Genomic DNA, 19,078 nt, shown 5'->3' with positions numbered 1-19,078 from the left:
GCGCTAAAGTGCCTTAACGAGATATTTTTGATATGGGTTCCAGATTGGTGACGCATATTCGACTTTAGGCCTGATAAGTGATTTGCACGCCGCAAGTCTGACATCCTGAGGCGCATGACGCAAGTGGCGCCTCATAAATCCGAGTGTATTGTTCACTATGGTGTTGATTTGCGTGCCCCAGCTAAGATCACAGGAAATTATGACGCCTAGGTACTTGAATGATTTTACTGTTTCAATCCGATTGTTGGCTATTGTGTAAGATGGCAAGAAGGGTGTACGACTACGAGTAAATGACATATGTTTACATTTCTTGGGATTAAGAGTCATTAGCCAATGGGCACACCAAGACTGTACATGGTTGAGATTTTGTTGCAAATTGTCTCCATCAATGTCATTGTTAATGGTATGATAAAGCACGCAGTCATCAGCGAACATCCGAATTTTGCAAGTTACATGAAGGGGTAAGTCATTGATGTATATTAAGAATATAAGTGGTCCAAGAACAGACCCCTGAGGGACACCTGATGATACCGGGAGGCTGACGGAGGACTCGTCGTTGATAGTAACGAATTGCTCGCGGTTAGTGAAGAACGTTTCTAGCCATTTTAATACATCCATGTCTAAATTCAAGAAAGAAAGTTTATGTAATAAGTAATGTAATGTAATAAGATGCTTCTTACTAAACAGGTGATCTTATATATGTTTTTTGCAAGGACTCCATTTTTTTCTTGCAAAACTCAGGTTGATTTCAGTGTCGTCAGGCTCAGGCACCAAAACAAAAATGTTTAATGAAAATTAAAAGTTGTCGCCAGACTTGTCCAGTTGAATTTGTCTGAACATGTCCTACTGTCGGCAGTGCAGATGTTGCCACTTTAAAAGCCTGCTAGAAGGCACCAGTTAAATTTTCCATGGCAAGAAGGCAATGGAATATGTTACTTAAGGAAATTAGTCACAGGAGTCCTTGATCAGTAGAAGAAAATTTAAAGACTGAAAATTGGTCGAAACACTTATGTCACACATTACTGAGTCACGATGGAGAGCTTACCATTATTCTTAAAAAAGTACCATCATTGCGTTGTGCTAAGACTATCCTACGAGTCTGAAACCTAGCATGATAAAAAGGAGGCTTGGGAATTCAAGGCTTTTTGAACAAGCAATGGAACGACAAAAAATGATGTGCATGATAAATAAAAAAGATGGTGTTCAGGGTGGTAAGAAATAGGCTCCATGACAAAATTAGTAAATATTCAAGCGAAGAATGGAATCGGTTGAAGCAAGTAGATTTCTGAAGTTTGAAGTTGAAGTTTGCAGATTACTAGGAAAGGCCTTCGTCCAGCAGTGGACATAATGCATTTCAGAGCACCGGGCCTCTCCGATTATGTAGTCCCAGACTGTCCAGAAACCGCCTGTAGCTTTCGGTCTGGCTAGCACTGAAAGAAGAGCGCATCACAGTCACGTGATCCAGCTGTCTGGGACTGTCCGAGGTTTTGTTGAAAGCAACGTGATCGGAAGTCTCTCTCCTGGCTGCCGTCGCCTGCTGTTAGTGACCCAGCGCCGTACCCAGCGAATTCAGTAGCGTGGCCCCCAAAGTGGTGCAGTCTCAGAGGCCACGTAACCGACACAACCATACAGCTTGCTTAACTGAATCGCAGCCTGAGCACATTGAACATGTTCACAAAGTTCAGGTTGCATCGTGCTCTCGCTCTTCGTGCCTCTAACCGCTGTATTTAAGCCAGCTCATTCAATGCCTGCGAAATTTAAGTGGCCCTGCCACACTAATATAAGCAATATCGCGGTAGTTCCACATCACTCTTCACCCAAAAGCCACACGCCGATATCATGAAAGCTCATGAAACCGTCTACTAAAGGCCCGACGTGTGTTTAAGAAAGAGCACGTCTACACAGTCTACTAATCCTGCACGTACAAAAGCAAACGCTCGAACTTGGTAACAGAAGGGGTCAACATACATGTCAACAGCAATCAGCGACACTGATTATACAGGTTGTCCCACGTAACTTAAGCGAAACATTAAAGATATGGAAATGCCACATAGCTGGACAAAAGCCCAGGGTAATGTTGTTTGCCTTGACTTTGAGGTAGTTATATTTTTTCATTCCGCCCAATTAAATCATCCGTCTTCCTTAATTATTCAAATTTTGCAATATTATATTTAGGTTCGAAGTACCCATAAGAAAATTGTAGAGCAACATAAAAAACTCCGCATACGCTTTTTGTTCGAAACGTGCTGCATATAAGTGTTTTACCGAGCGTGAAAGAAGCCAGCGAATACACGCAAAGTGCCGCGTGTGGCAAGTCGCACCGCATGTATTTGCGGGCTTCTTACACGCTCGAAAAAAACACTTTCATACAGCACGTATTGGAGCTACAGAAAGCTGTACCGGAAGTTTTTCATGTTGCTCTACAATTTTCTCATTGACACTTTACATCTAATTATAATATTTGAGAAGTTCACTTATTAAGAATAATTATCTAATCAGGTGCAATAAAAAATATCTGAGTATCTCTAAGCGACGGCAAACAATATTACCTTGGTAGTGTCCAGCTATGTGGCATTTGCATATTTTTAATGTTTGGCTCAAGTTACGTGGGACACCTGTATACCACCCCAACTACCAGCATTAAATCGCCATATGCAATACCATATGTTTCCTCGCACACCAGCTTCACTCATCTGATAAACGAAGTCTACCTCTGTACTACGCATATAGCAATAAGCATGAGAGATGTCACGAAACACATCAAGAAAAGCAAGCATTTGAGCCTGATCGCTGTGCTTCGCTCTTAAAAAACACAAGGACTAAAACTGCAGCAATAGAGAATTTAGAATAGGGGCCCCAAAAGATTGGGGCCCCAAAGAGCTTTGCGAGTGTTCGCGTTGGGGAATGAAGGAGTGAAGTGTTTTAAGAAGCTGTCTGTTTGCAGATAGCGTCTTGCGCTTGCGGCGCCACTACGGCGTCAAAGATTAAAAATTAAATTATGGGGTTTTACGTGCCAAAACCACTTTCTGATTATAAGGCACGCTGTAGTGGAAGACTCCAGAAATTTCGACCACCTAAGGTTTTTTAGCGGTCACCTAAATCTAAGTACACGGGTGTTTTCGCATTTCACCCCCATCGAAATGCGGCCGCCGTGGCCAGGGTTCAATCCCACGACGTGGTGCTCAGCAGCCTAACACCATAGCCACTGAGCAACCGCGGTGGGTGGCGTCAAAGATAAGCTATCATAAGCAATTAAATAAAATTTACCATTTTATGAAAAGAAGAGTAATTTGGAAATTCGTGTTTACGCGTTTAATTCCAATTTAGAGGTTATTCTATTAGCATCTAGCATTTCGTTGCGTTTAGTTTTGAGTAGCCAACTTTACATTCCTTCACCAGCCAAGTTTAAGCCGTGTTAGGCCTACGACGAATGCAATCGACAACTGAATTCGGAATCAACGGGGTCTAATGAATCAATCTTCATAACACACACTAGTTGAGAGAAAGCGATAACCGTAGTCACTCCTCCTAGCTTGGGATCTTCACGCGTTACCATGAATCAAACCCAGTTTGTTGCTAGGTTAGAGCGATCGCTTCGATTGGCGCCGCCACGTTTGTTGTCACAAAGCTTTTGGGACAACGTTTGGGACTCCCGCTAAATCAGTGAAATAACGTGCCTGATGCAAAACCCAAACGCTGTTTGCATCTCGCGCATACGCAGTGGTGTCGACGCTATTTCTTTGGGGCCCCTATTCTAAAACTCTCTAATTAGCCCACTCGTGAAAAACTCGCATGATGGCACAGGAAGCACCAATGTAACGGAAGTGATAGCTGAGCGCACCATATTTGCCGTCTGGAACGCGCAAAGTACACGGAAACACACAGAAACGCACAGCTTCTTTTAAAACACAGCATCAAGCCCATGCGCATCTTTTTAAGACTGCCGTCGTCTGCTAGCTACTTGCGTACGTCCGAACAAAGATCTGCTGACAGTTGTGAGAGTCCGCAGACACTTCGTGGCTTCTGGTAAAACGAATGCGATTCTGGCAGCTCTCGAACTCGCTCCATTGGAGCCCATGATACCGCGATCCGTTCAGCTCGGAAGCAGAATGCGCATACCACGGGAACCAAGCACGCCTCAGGCTATTTTCCTCCCCGTTTTTTTCGGCATGTATGCGATTGCAATAGAAAAAAAAAATGAAGTACATTGTTCCCGCCCGGGATCGAACCGGGGGCCTTGCGCGTGTGAGGCGCACGTGGTAACCGCTACACCACGGGAACCGAGCACACCTCAGGCTATTTTCCTCCCCGTTTTTTTCGGCATGTATGCGATTGCAATAGAAAAAAAATGAAGCACATTGTTCCCGCCCGGGATCGAACCGGAGGCCTTGCGCGTGTGAGGTGCACGTGATAACCGCTACACCACGGGAACCTTTTTTTTTTCTTTATTGCCGGTTTGCAATACATACAAATATGAACAAAACACTGCGAGAAAAAATGTTAAAAGCGTCTGCCACTCTGAGGCTGACGCGAGGCATTTAAAAGCACTTCATAGATGCCAACTCATCTAATACTGAAATCCAGTCATTGTCCTCGTTTCTGGCCTTGTACACTTCCCGCATGAGGACCATGCTCTCAATAAAGTTTTCCCTTGAAGACTGAATATTAATATGCTCATGACGTATCGCCATTCGTGTTTTCCATAGACTGTGTAGACACAATAACATCAACATATCTTGAGGGACTCCATCGTCATTTGATGTAGGGAGAAAACGGATTCCGTACGGCGTCACCGGTAGCTCCTTTTTTAATGTTCGTTGCAAAATGTCCCACAAGAATACTGCGTCTGGGCAGTCCAGAAACATGTGCTCTATGGTTTCTAGTTTTCTGCATATTAAACAGTTTACTGACCATGCTACAAACAAGCCTTTTTGTTCGAGCCATGGCTTAACCGGAAACGTTTCACTGTGAAGTTGAAAGAAAAAGGACTTGGCTGACGAGCGCACCGGCATCCACTTTACCCTTTTTAACACATTTCCTCCATTTTCTATACAAAACTTCGTCCTATATATAGGTGTAGGCAGCAAAGTGTCGACAACATCTTTGTAGAGTTTCTGTCGCTTAACACTGCTTAAATACTCTAAAGAAAAACGCGTGCACAAGAATTGGTACGCCCATACAACTTCACGCAGGAAGCCCTTGATAGTTGTTCTCGCTGGTCGTGTTGACACAATATAATTTGGTAAAGCGTCACTCAGACGCTCCTGAAACACAGTTAATAAAATACATTTTGTTGATCGCGCAAGAACATAAAACGTGAAACCACTTGCCTCAAAAACAAGTGAGCTAGGCCCAGGCCGCCTCGTTTAACCGATGTGAACAAATTGGTGCGGCTGGTACGTTCCCACACAGATCCCCAGATAAATACGGCAAATTCCCGGTGCAGTTTTTGTATGCTCGTTCTTGATGCGCATATGGCCTGCAGCACGTACCAAATCTTGGCGACGAGAAAGAGGTTGCATACGGTTGCTCTCGCGAACATGGACAGGTCCCTCCCACCAAATTGTTTTGTCTTTTCCTTCACTTCTGCGCATTGCTCTTTCCAGTAATCTTTCGTGTCCCGAAAATGCTGTAGTGGTACACCGAGGTACTTCATAGGGGTAGTCGTCCACTGTACACTTTCCATTTCACTGGGAAAATGTTCCCAACCCCCATGCAATATGCCTACTGATTTTCCCCAATTAATGACACTTCCTGACATTTTACAAAAACTTTTGGCCACATCAACCGCTTTATTAACGCTTCCTTTATCCCGGCAGAACACTGCTACGTCATCTGCGTATGCTAGTATCTTTATTTCACTCGTGCCTACCCTATAACCTACGATTTCACTACACAAAAGTACCTTTAAACAAAATGGCTCTAAATATAATGCAAAAAGCAAAGGTGACAAACAGCAACCTTGTCTCAAAGAAGATTGGATTTGTATATTTTCTGATAATGTATTATTAATTATAATCTTAGAAACTGTTTGATCATAACACATTTTAACACCTTCTAGTAACATACATCCAACGTTCACATGTTCAAGTATAAGAAAAAGGATTTTATGCGCCACCCTATCGAATGCCTTTTCAAGGTCCAACTGTAATATTGCCACCTTCTCTGAAAAGGCATCACAACACTCAAGGACCGTGCGTACCACATGAATGTTTGTCATAATGGAACGTCCTTTTATTCCACACGTTTGGTGTGGTCCAACTAACTTCTGTATGACCGACTGTAGTCGCCTCCCGAGAACTTTCGTGTATATCTTGTAGTCTGTATTTGTAAGGCTAATGGGACGATATGCCCGCACCGAGAGTAGAGTTTGAGGGTCTTGACTCTTTGGTATTAATACCACATGACTCTCACGAAACGAAGGTGGTAGAACTTGTTTCTCATATGCCTCATTAATAACCTGATGCAAAATTATTGCCATTTCCTTTTTAAACGCCTTATAAAATGCGGCGCCTAATCCGTCAGGCCCTGGCGCTTTACCTACATCTAACTCTTTTATTGCTTGTTCTATTTCTGCGATAGTAATTGGCTGCTCAAGGTTCAGCCTTGCGTCCTCATCCAACTTTGGAAGCAGCGTTAAAAATTCACTATCGAAACCTTTCGAGTGCTTGCGTTTACTGCCTAACAACTCGCTGTAATATTCATAAAAGGCCTGTTGAATGTGTTGGTTTTCATGTACAATTGCGTTTCCATATGTGATGGCCCTTATCTCCTTTCGTGAAGCGTAGCCTTTTTCGTCCGACAGAGCTCTTTTGGTCAGTACTTCACCGCACCATAATCTTTCTGCGCGCGCACGTATAACCGCACCACGATATTTCTCTTGATCGCCGCTTTCTAACTGAGCTTTTACTTCTTTTATTCCCTTCGCAAAGCTACCTGGGCAAGCACCTTCCATTGTTAAGTAGAAGTTAAGTTGACACTGCAACTCTTTTTCTTTTCTTTGTTCCTCCCGTCGTAAGGTGCATGATCTTTCCATTGCCATTAACTTCGTTTCCTGCTTGAACCATTCCCATGCTTCTGCAATACTTTGATGGTCCTTTTCTAATAGGTTATGAATATGATCTTTAATTTTCTGAACAAAAACATCATCATCTAGTAGTTTAGAGTTTAATTTCCACAACGCCCAATTAAATTTTGGTTTTCTAAGGCCTAACGCAAACATAACTAAACAGTGGTCACTATATGACACAGATTTTACCTCATAGTTGCTACACATTGGAATCAAATCAGCAGACATATACACTCGGTCTAATCGTGCGTGGCTGACTCCTTGCAAATGCGTGAAACTTGTATTCGTACCATTTCCCATGACATGGCCCACATCTACCAGATTCACTTCGCCAACAATTTCGGCTAAAAATTGCGCGCTTGCGTCGTGCACCGGCGGGCTTAGAACTCTGTCCTCAGCGTAACACACACAGTTGAAATCCCCCATCAATAAAATGTTGGTTTGAAAATTCAATTGGCTTTTAAGGCATTGAAAGAAAACCTTGCGTTCACATTCCTTGTTAGGTGCATACACACATCGCTCGCCACTTCACTGCTCCAATAACAAAGTCGCACACTATTTGTCGTCCATTAACATCACAAACCACGCTTTCAATAACTACGTCCAGAGAAACGCGAACAAAAAGGGCGCACCCACCAGACCTCCCGACACAATGTGACACACAAACATAATACCGCGGACGAAAAGTCGCTACCATACGTTCCGTTCGTTCTTCACTTTCGATTTTAGTTTCTTGCACTGCGATAATGTCAAGATCGGTTTCCATGAACAGCCTGCTTAGCTGGTACTGTTTACGTTTAGAACCAAGGCTCCTTACATTTATACTTCCAACACGTAACGCGACATTGGTGGAATTCATTTTGTTATGAAGAAGGAAAAGACCGGTCATGGCCTACATTCACTGCACATAACTCGCTGCACACTCACGTTTACTGGCATAGCGCAGCGAAAACCATCCTCTGGACTGTCGTTGTTGGATGCCATATCTGAATTTCCATCGCGAAACTTGCGTCTTGTTGCAGTCACCCGCTACCCCACCATTCCCCGCCACGCCCCCCTCCCCCCACCCCACAAAAAAATAAATAAAAGGAAAACGGAAAGCGTCTGTAGGCACATTCTCATGCTATGTCAGCGTTGACGCCGACGGTTTCCTATCGGGCGGCACATTCGGCGCCGGCTTCAAAGTCGGTCGCCGGACGTTGGTCGTCTTCAAAGGCGGCTCGCTTTGAACCGCTTTGATTTTTCCTGGTTCGCCGTCATTGCTCTCCTCAAGGGACCTCTTCGGCGCCGTACCACTTGGGCCACTGGTGTCCATAGGGGTTGCCTTCTCCGCTTCCGTCTTCTTTTTGTCTTTGCTGCTGTCCTTTGTGGCGACCTTAGTCACCGTGTCCTTGGCAGACTTTTCCGCGTCCGCCTCTGTTCTTTGCACTTTATCGTCCTTTCCATGCTTGACAGTGCTGCTGGCCCCGTCAGGCTTAGCGAGGACTTTTGCCTTTGAGCCTTGCGTAACGTCGGACCCACCAGCCGCTTCCTCGGCATCAGCGGCATCCATGACGTGCTCTTGTAACACCTCGTCAGACTTTGCGGGGCCTGCGATGTTCGCATACGTCCGCACACACTGGCTGTCGTCGTGGCCAAAGCGCCGGCAAATAGCGCAGCGTGGTACGCGACAATCCCTCCTGATATGTCCCGTGCGGTTGCACCTCAAGCATAAGGGAGCCCTGCCAGGGGCTACGAGAAGTGCCAACATACCGGCTACTCGAAACTGATGTGGCAGATCCTCAATGGTCACGCCCGCCTTCAGCTTCAAGGTTACGGTGCGCGTTGTCGAACCTTTGTCCGTGATGCCTTGCACACGCCAGCGTTGTCTGGTCACGTCTCCGGCTTTTCCATATGCTGCGAGTGCCGCGCGTACGTCTTCGTCTGGAACATGGTGAAGGAGCCAGAAAACCTTCACGCGTATCTCCTGGTTAGCCGGGTCCAACACTAGGCACCTTCTTTCTTTCACCTCAGCTTCGCCGCACGGCAACATTTTTTTTGTAGATTCCGAGTTCCTGAACGTAACCGCCCAAACGTGGTTCATCTGGAACGCACCCAAGGTGACAACCTCGGGCAGTAGTCCCAGACGAGCCCGCATGTCCCGGAAATCTTCGGCACGAAAAGGTCTTGCCGTCACGTCCCCGTGAAGGAATACAGTATTCAAAACGCAGGGTCCTGTAGGCAATTGCGGCAAAACAACTTGGTATTCTTTGTCTTCATCGCCAATAAACCTGTTTCCGCGGCTCGGCTGAGCCGCAAACACCGCCCCACCGGAGCAAGTCATTCTGCGTCCGCACCGAACGGTAGCCGGAAGTAGAATCCGTACACCACGGGAACCGAGCACGCCTCAGGCTATTTTCCTCCCCGTTTTTTTCGGCATGTATGCGATTGCAATAGAAAAAAAAATGAAGTACATTGTTCCCGCCCGGGATCGAACCGGGGGCCTTGCGCGTGTGAGGCGCACGTGGTAACCGCTACACCACGGGAACCGAGCACGCCTCAGGCTGTTTTCCTCCCCGTTTTTTTTCGGCATGTATGCGATTGCAATAGAAAAAAAAGGAAGTACATTGTTCCCGCCCGGGATCGAACCGGGGGCCTTGCGCGTGTGAGGCGCACGTGATAACCGCTACACCACGGGAACCTTTTTTTTTCTTTATTGCCAGTTATCAAAGCTTTCACATACTCGTACATCTTATGAGCAACACAACCAAAACAAACAAAATAAATAAAATATTCCATGCTTCATGTAGAAAATGAAACATTCTGTAATAAAGCGACCAGCACAACTTGGCTGACTTTGTCTATTAAAATTCTTTGAGGAATGCCAATACTTCAATCCTGGGTAGCCAGTCAGGTACAACTTCGCCTTTTTTTACTTCAATAAAGCGTGACATGTGTTCACGGAAATGCAGGCGCGCAGGCCGTGCGTCTGGGTCACAATAGAAGCCCTCCATTCGGGCTCGCCATATACAGTAGAGGCCTGTGAGCATGATGAGGTCAAATGGGACGCCGTCCTCATTGTCTAATGGCAGAAATCTGATGCCGTACGGCTCCAACGGAAAATCTTTCATTATGGTTCTTTGGAGGACCACCCAAAAGAACACCCCCGCCCAACAATGCAGGAACACATGGTCTACTGCTTCTGGTTTTTTGCAAATCAGGCAGTTGGAACCCCACGGCATGTAAAAACCGCGTTCTTCCAAAAACGTTCTCACTGTCAGAGTGCCCGTGTGAAGCTTGAAGAAAAAAAGATTTCACTTCTGGCTTCACATCCATTCTTTTTACGCGTTTTAAAACATTGTTACCTTGACCTCCACTGTATATGGATCTGTACATAGGCACCGGAAAAATAACATCACACAGGTCACTGTACAATTTCTTTCTTTTTACACTGAACAGATAGTCATTCCAGAACCGTACTGTCAAAAAGCGGACACTCGCTACTATCTCTTTAAAAAAACCTAATAGAGTACCAGGCATTATTTGACTGCTGATAACAAACTCTGGTAACGCATTACAAAGTCGCACTTGACACACCGCTCTTAAGAACGGGTCGTTGACGTCACGAAAGAAAAAAAATCTATTTACAAGCTGTCGCACGAAAAGATGTGCCAGACCCAAGCCCCCATCTTTCACTCGCCGAAAAAGATTCGTACGGCTGCAGCGTTCCCAGCTGGACGCCCAAATAAAGACAGCAAAAACTCGATGGAACTTCTGCACATACACTCGCGAACAATACAACACTTGCATAATATACCATCTTTACTAACAAAAAATAAATTGCACACTGTCGCTCTGGCGAAAATTGAGAGATGAGCCCCTTTCCACCTCTCCGCCTTTTCTCGTGTTTCTTTCACGTTTTCTAACCATAAATCATCTGTTTTCTTATAATTTTCAAGTGGAACGCCGAGGTACTTTACTGGTGTTTCAACCCATTTCACGTTAGCAAATCTGTTGGGGGGTGACGGCCACTCGCCATGCCAGAACCCCAGGCACTTTTCCCAATTCACAAGGCTCCCCGTCACTTCCCCAAACCTTCTTACTACCGCAACAGCCTCCAGAAGACTCTCTTTTTCCGTACAACACACAGCTATATCATCAGCATACGCCAAGAGCTTTACCTCCGACGCATGTAATCGGAAGCCATGAACCCGGTCATTTTCAATAATTGCTAGACATAACGTTTCAATATAAATAGAAAATAAGAGCGGACTCGCTGGGCACCCTTGACGCACACTCCGCTGGACCTCAACTGGGCCCCCCAATCTGTTGTTGACTATGAGGCGCGTTTTGCAGTTTCGATACGCTATGGATATACCGTCTGTGATGATTGAGCCAAAATTAACATGTTCAAGTATGGCAAACAAAATGGCATGAGGTACACAATCGAATGCCTTTTCTAGGTCAAGCTGAAGGATTGCGACAGCCGACCGATAGGCATCACAACACTCAAGTACACACCTCATAGAATGAATATTAGTAAAGATAGAGCGACCCTTAATACCACAGGTTTGATGGGATCGTACAATCTGCGTTATAACTGTCTGAAGTCTGCCAGCCAATATTTTCATAAATATTTTATAATCACAGTTAGTTAGTAAAATTGGTCTGTATGAGGTCACAAGTCTTAGCTTATCCTTTTGCTCTGTTTTTGGAATGAGCACAGTATGTGCTTGGGAGAATGACAGAGGCAACGTTCCCAACTCAAATGCCTCATCAAAGACATCTTTCAACTCAGAGGAAAGGTCATGTTTGAATGCTTTGTAAAATGCCGCGCTCAGACCATCAGGCCCGGACGACTTGCCAGGGTTAAGATCATCTATCGCCTTTTCTATTTCTGCTATTGATATCGGTGCTTCGAGAACTGCTTTTCTTTCTTCTGACAGCCGCGGCATGCGTTCTAAGAATGTTGTTTTAAAACCTTCCACATCTACTGATTTATGGGCAAACAGCCTTTCATAGAATCGAAAAAACGCTTCGCCTATGCCCTCTGTAACTGTTATCTCAACACCGTTTTCCTCTATCACGTCGATGTGCTTGCGGCGAGCATGGGCCTTTTCGATTCCCAGCGCTCGCTTTGTGGGCGTCTCCCCGGCAGCCCAAGCCTCGGCTCTGGCCCGCACGAGCGCTCCCCGACAGCGTTCTTCGTCCATCACTTCGAGTTTCTGTTTTATGCTACAGATGTCTTTAAACTTGCCCGGCTCTCGACACTCAAGCTTAACGAGCCTTTCGAGCATCGTTCTTAAATTTCTTTCTTGGACTTTTTCCTCATACTTAAGGCAGCTAGATCGCTCTATGGCTTTCATTTTGACATGTTGCTTTAATAAGTCCCATTGTGCGCCAACACTGGGCATCTGTTCTGTTTTCATATCGTCTATCGCCTCTTTCACAGCTTGAATAAAACATTCGTCGCTCAGGAGCTTTACGTTTATTTTCCACAAATCCCATGAAAATGTGTTTTGTTTTTCCTTGCTTCCCATCAGTCATTTAACTAGACAGTGGTCCGAGAACGACACGGGTTCTACATGATACTGGGTGCACAATGGTAGTATCTCGATCGACACATAAATATGGTCAAGGCGAGCGTGACTCAGTCCTTGAAAATGCGTAAACTGCACTTCTCTCGCTCCTTCAAGGCATTCTGCTACATCATCTACATCATGTTCTGCAATTAACCGTGACAATAGCTGGCTGCTTCTATCTTTATACCCGTGCTCGTTGCTTCGGTCTCGAGTGTTCAAAACGCAGTTAAAATCTCCCAGCATAAGAACATGTTTGTTATTACTCAGATACTGCGCAATGCCAAGAAAAAATCTGTGCCTCTCTTCTGTACCGTTCGGCGCGTAAACACATATTACCCTCCAATTGACCTCACTATAATGAAAATCAACAACGACCAATCTGCCACTTTGGCATGAATGAACATTATCTACAACAAGGCCCGCTAACTTTTTCAAAAATACTAGGCATCCCGCTGACTTGCCCACCGCATGACTCACTGCCACATAATAACGAGACGTAAAGCGAAGCATCATGCTTCGGGTCTCCTCCTCCCCTTCAACTTTTGTTTCTTGCACGGCCAAAATGTCGAGGTCGTGGTCCGCTAACAATCTATACACTTGGTTCTGCTTTTTCTTTGCGGCCAGGCCTCGAACATTTAACGTTGCCAAACTAAACGACATCTTGTGTGCCATGTTTTTTCAATCGAGGTTGTAGGACCCGAAGCATGACGCTTACCTCGCACGTCTAGCGTACAGCTAGACGCCTTCGGATCCGCCCGGTTGCCCAGTGTCTTGGTGCTGCTTCGGCAGCTCGGGAGTGGCCTTCCTCTCCGTTTTGACATTTGGCCGCGGTTTAAGGCTGGGGCGTCTCCCCGTGGGCGGCTGCTGGTCGGCAGTTCCTTCAAGCGGCCGTTTGACGGCCGGGCTAATTCTGGGGTTGGAGGCCTAGCTGTTTGGTATACCCGTCTTAGTTGACTCAGCGTCGAAGCCTTCTGTTTGAATGATTTCCATTGTGTCCTCGTGCGCGGGCGCAGGTGATGTTGAGGGACCGGTCTCTGCTGCTGGCTGCTTGGCTGTAGCCTCCATTGTTGACTGGCTTTGCTTGCCTTCTGGTGTCTTTTCGCTGGTCTGCTCCTTATGGGCTTCCAGGTCTCCGCATCCTTTCGCTGCCTCCTCGGCTTCGGTCACATCCATCAGATGCTTCTCGGTGTACTGGTTCACACCTTGCCCAGTAGCTGTGGCGTAGGACCGCGTGCACTGCCCGTCTTCGTGTCCATATCGCCGTCATATCGTGCACCGGGGTACTTTGCAGTCTCGCCGGACATGTCCAGAGCCCTGACAGCGAGGGCACTGCATTGGGCGACCCGGAGCAACCACTAGTGCAAGTTCTCCAGCGACCCGTGCCTGGTGGGGTAGATCCTCCAACTTCAACCCAGTTTTCAACTTCAACAGCACCGTCCGGGTGGTCGAGTTCTTGTCGTGGACTCCCGGAACGCGCCAACGCTCACGCTGCACGTCTACCACCTTTCCAAAAGCGGCAAGCGCTGTACGCACGTCATCATCAGCTACACCATGAATAAGCCAATGAAGGCGTAACTTCACTTGCCGATCCTGTGGGTCCACTACGACGCAGTGACGCCCCTTTACTGTCATTTCCTTCAAGGCTAGTAGCTTCTTGGTAGCGTCTGCATTGGACATGGTAACCGCCCAGACGTGGTTAATCTGGTAGGCACCGAGTGCAACAACTTCCGGCAGCATACCGGCCAGAGCAAGAGCGTCCCTGAAATCTTCGACTCTGTAAGGCCGTGCTCGCACGTCGCCATGCAGAAATACCGTATTGGTGATGATGCGTCCTGTTGGCAGTTGTGGCAAAACAAAAGGGTAATCTTCTCCTTCTTGGTTCCTGTTACCGCGGCTAGCAAGGGCCGCAATCGCCGCTCCAACGGAGCTCATGATTCAGCGTCCGTCACGCTCGGTGGCCGGAAGTAGAATCTACACCTAGGGAACCAAGCACGCCTCAGGCTATTTTCCTCCCCGTTTTTTTTTTTTGGCATGTATGCGATTGCAATAGAAAAAAAAAATGAAGTACATTGTTCCCGCCCGGGATCGAACCGCGGGCCTTGCGCGTGTGAGGCGCACGTGATAACCGCTACACCACGGGAACCTTTTTTTTTTCTTTATTTCCAATGTGACAACACAAAACAGAGAAACCAACACAAAAATTTTAAAAGCGCCAACCAGTAGCTTGTTGACGCGACATTGCTAAAAACGTTTTAATGACACTAGGTCATTAAGTACACGATACCATGTTGGCTGTTCGTCCTGGGACTGGTACACATCTCGGATATAGGCAATGCTTTCAATGAAGTTTTCTCTTACCGATCTTACAATAGGATCTGCATGTCTGACAGCCATTCTGGTTTTCCACATGCTATGCATGCTTAATACCATGAACATGTCATAGGGCACGCCCCCGTCATTGTTAACCGCAAGAAAGTTAATTCCATATGGTGTGAGGGGCAAATCTTTTTTCAGCGTTCTCTGGAGGACGTCCCAATGAAAAATTGAATCTAAACAGTCTAGGAATATATGTGCTACTGTTTCTGGCTTGCGGCATAAAATGCAATCAACTGACCAGGGAAGAAAAAAGCCCTTTTCCTGCAGCCAGGGTTTGACTGGGAGCGTGCCACTATGGAGTTGAAAAAAGAAAGTTTTCACAGACGACCGAACCGGCATTTTTTTAACTCTCTTTAAAACATCCTTACCCGGACCGACAGAAAAAATGGCTTGATATAAAGGTACTGGAAGCATCACGTCACGGAGATCTTTGTACAATTGTTTCTTTGATACTATAATGAGATAATCAAAAGAGAAACGTACTCGAAGAATCTTGAAGGCACTTACAACTTCGCGTAGATACCCGCACAAGCCGCTTCCAGTATCGCCACACGATGACACAATAAACTCGGGGAGAGCATTCTGCAGTCTCACTTGAAGCACTGCTCGCAAAAATGGGTCATGCTGGTCCCGCAAGAAAATAAACCTTGAGACAATCTGCCTCAGAAAAAGATGAGCTAAGCCGAGCCCTCCTGCTTTTAGTGAGTGAAATAAGTTGAGACGACTTGTGCGTTCCCATGGGGAATTCCATACAAACGTTGCAAGAATTCTATGCAATTTCTGCGCACTAGTTCGTGACATAGCGAGCACCTGCAACACATACCAAATCCGCGCAACAAGGAACGTATTGCAAATAGTTGACCTGGTAAATATGGATAAATTTTTTCCTCCCCATTTCGTAGTTTTCTGGCGCATTCTCTCAGCTTCTTCTCTCCAGTATTCTGTAGGCTCGTCATACCAGTTTAAAGGTGCTCCTAGATATTTTGTAGGAGAGACTGTCCACTGTAAATTTTCAAAGACATTGGGCTTCTCATCCCAGCTGCCATGCCAAAAACCGGCACACTTCTCCCAGTTAACAGCGCTTCCAGACATTTTGCAATACGTTCGAGCTTGTTTAACGGTTTCACGGACACTTTCTTTATCCCCACAAAAGACGGCTGCATCATCCGCATAGGAGAGAATTTTAACTTCACTGCCCATTAAACGGAAACCGCGTATTTTCTCATTGTGTATAACTTTTAAGCAAAAAGGCTCCAAATAAATTGCGAAGAGAAGTGACGAAGCTGGGCATCCTTGTTTTATGCTTCTACAAAAGGTAATATTACCAGAGAGTTGTTTATTCACTAATAAGTTGGTGCTACACCCTTCGTAAGACAGTTTTAAGCCTTCTAATATAATGTTTCCAACATTCACGTGCTCTAGAATAGAAAAGATCACACTGTGCACAACACGGTCGAAGGCCTTCTCCATGTCTAGTTGCATCATAGCAACTCTTCCTTCCCAGGCATCGCAACACTCCAGAATACTTCTTGCCACATGTATGTTATTAAGTATCGAGCGGCCTTTTATGCCACAAGTTTGGTGTGGGCCTACTATTGATGTCATCACTGATTGCAACCTTCTTGCTAACACCTTCATGAATATCTTATAATCTACATTGGATAAAGTTATGGGGCGATACGACCGCACTGAGAGCAGCTTTACAGGGTCTTCGCATTTCGGGATCAGCACTGTATAGGTTTTTCTGAAAGAAGGCGGCATGTATTTTACTTTATAAGCCTCGGCTAGAACACGGTGTAAAATGACTGCTAGTTCATGCTTAAATGCCTTGTAGAAAGCTGCGCCTAGGCCATCAGGTCCGGGCGCCTTTCCAGGTTTGAGTTCATCAATGGCGGTTTCGATCTCATTCAACGTAATCGGTTCCTCGAGGACTGTCTTGACGTCATCATCTAGCCTCGGCATTAAAGGCAAGTATTCGCTATCAAAGCCAGCTTCTACCGCTCCTTTGCAGCTTAACAACTCTCGGTAGTGTTCGAAGAAGGCACGCTGTATTGTATTACTATCGGTACTACGCACGTTGCCGTATTCAATTTCTTTTATTTCATTTTGCGATGCGTATCTCTTCTCTTCGCCCAAAGCGCGCCTTGTGGGCGTTTCCCCGAGCCACAAATGCTCTGAGCGCGCACGTATCACTGACCCCCTATATCTCTTGACATCAATGATTTCAAGCTCATTTTTTACATTCCTTATCTCTGTTGACAACTCTTCTGGCTGTGGGCATTTTATCGACAACAATACGTTAAGCTTATTTCGCAATTCATTTTCTTTTCTTTTTTCATTGTAGCGTAACACAGAGGCTCTTTCAATGGCTGTTATTTTAAATTCCTGTCTAAACTCTTCCCACATCGCTATAAACCCCGCGGATTCACTAGCAAGCATCTCTCGTATATGTTCTTTTATAAACGCGAGAAAGGTTGCGTCGTCCAGAAGTTTGACGTTGAATTTCCATAAGCACCAATTAAAAGGGCGGTTTTCTTTTCTCTTGCCGAGCGAGAACATTACAAGACTGTGGTCGCTGAAGGATACATGCCTCACGTCATAGCTTCTACACAACGGAACCAGTCTCGCTGAAATATAAGCTCGATCTAATCTCGCGTGACTGCCCCGTTGGAAATGCGTGAACACAGTCTGCTTTCCACTGCAAAACACCGTACCAACATCTTCTAATTCACGCTCTCGGGTTGCTGCGAGCAAGAAACCTGCACTTTGATCGCGTACAAGCAAGTTGTTATTGCGGTCGTCAGAAAAACAAACACAATTGAAGTCTCCCAGCAAGATAATATAGCGCTCAGATTTCAAATAGACATCAAGTTTTCCAAAAAAGTCACGGCGTTCTCTTTCATTATTTGGGGCGTATATGCAAATTACCCGCCATTCCGAATCCCAAAGCGAAAAGTCACACACAATCATTCGACCTTCATCACAAACAAATACGGATTGCGGTACAATTTCTAAAGATTTGCGCAACAACAAAACACACCCACCGGAACACCCGACAGCATGGGAAACGCACGCACTGTACCGCGCTCTAAATGTTTGAACCATTCGGTCGGTGCGCTCTTCACTTTCAATTTTTGTTTCCTGTAGAGCGACTATGTCTAAATCATTTTCTTGCAGTAACCGGCTGACCTGGTACTGCCGCCTTTTCGCGCCCAGGCCTCGGACATTGAGCGTACCAATGCGTAGCGCTATTACAGATTTTGAAGCCATCTCCATTTTTTTTTAAGAAGAAGAAAAACAAGCATACTAGTTCAAGTGAACCCATTCATCCTGCCATGGCTCCTTAGGCTCGCTACGCTTGCGTAGGTTTTAGCGCACTGGCTATCGTCATGTCCGAACCGACGACAGAGCTTACACCGTGGGACGCGGCAGTCTCGGCGAATGTGCCCTGTTCGCTGACACCGCAGGCAAAGCGGCGGTCTCCCCAGTACCACCACAAGGGCCGTAATGCCACACACTCGTAGCTGGTGTGGCAGGTCATCCAAAGTCACGCCACCCTTGAGCTGCCGATTAACCGTCCGTGTCGAGGAGCCCTTATCGCCGACTCCTGGTACACGCCATTGCTCTCTGCAAACGTCCGTCACTTTTCCGTACGGTGCAAGAGCAGCGCGCACGTCTTCATCTTGTATGTGGTAAAGCAGCCAATAGAGCCTTAGGCGGACAGTATGGGTGCTCGGATCTATCACGAGGCAGCGGTGATTCTTCACAGTCACATCAGTGACGGCGAGCAACTTCTTCATTCCTTCCGCAGTCTTGAAGGTGACCGCCCACACGTGATTCATCTGAAACGCCCCCAAGGCAACTACCTTGGGGAGCAGTTCCAGACGATCCAATGTATCTCGGAGGTCCTCAGCTCGAAACGGCCTGGCTTTAACGCTGCCGCGAAGAAAAGCAGTATTTAAAACAGACGAACCTGATGGCAGTTGTGGCAAAATAACGTCATATTCCGTAGAATCCTGTGCATCTGTCCTGTTACCGCGGCCCTGCTGGCCGGGCCGCATTCGCCGCTCCA

General features: G+C 46.1%; 5 non-coding genes across 5 annotated transcripts; all 5 read right to left on the bottom strand.

Moving 5' to 3' along the window:
- Positions 1–4,208: 4,208 nt before the first annotated feature.
- TRNAV-CAC (transfer RNA valine (anticodon CAC)) lies at positions 4,209–4,281 on the bottom strand. The gene has a single exon. It is a non-coding gene; the product is annotated as a tRNA-Val (tRNA).
- A 78-nt stretch (positions 4,282–4,359) lies between these two features.
- TRNAV-CAC (transfer RNA valine (anticodon CAC)) lies at positions 4,360–4,432 on the bottom strand. The gene has a single exon. It is a non-coding gene; the product is annotated as a tRNA-Val (tRNA).
- Positions 4,433–9,524: 5,092 nt separating this feature from the next.
- On the bottom strand, positions 9,525–9,597 carry TRNAV-CAC (transfer RNA valine (anticodon CAC)). The gene has a single exon. It is a non-coding gene; the product is annotated as a tRNA-Val (tRNA).
- Positions 9,598–9,676: 79 nt separating this feature from the next.
- TRNAV-CAC (transfer RNA valine (anticodon CAC)) lies at positions 9,677–9,749 on the bottom strand. Its single transcript has one exon. It is a non-coding gene; the product is annotated as a tRNA-Val (tRNA).
- Positions 9,750–14,700: 4,951 nt separating this feature from the next.
- Positions 14,701–14,773, bottom strand: TRNAV-CAC (transfer RNA valine (anticodon CAC)). The gene has a single exon. It is a non-coding gene; the product is annotated as a tRNA-Val (tRNA).
- Between the last annotated feature and the right edge of the window lie 4,305 nt (positions 14,774–19,078).

Source organism: Dermacentor albipictus, unplaced genomic scaffold, assembly GCF_038994185.2.
Source record: "Dermacentor albipictus isolate Rhodes 1998 colony unplaced genomic scaffold, USDA_Dalb.pri_finalv2 scaffold_11, whole genome shotgun sequence".
NCBI lineage: Eukaryota > Metazoa > Arthropoda > Arachnida > Ixodida > Ixodidae > Dermacentor > Dermacentor albipictus.
The sequence above is the reverse complement of the archived record's forward strand: the minus strand, read 5'-3'. Positions and strand labels throughout refer to the sequence as shown.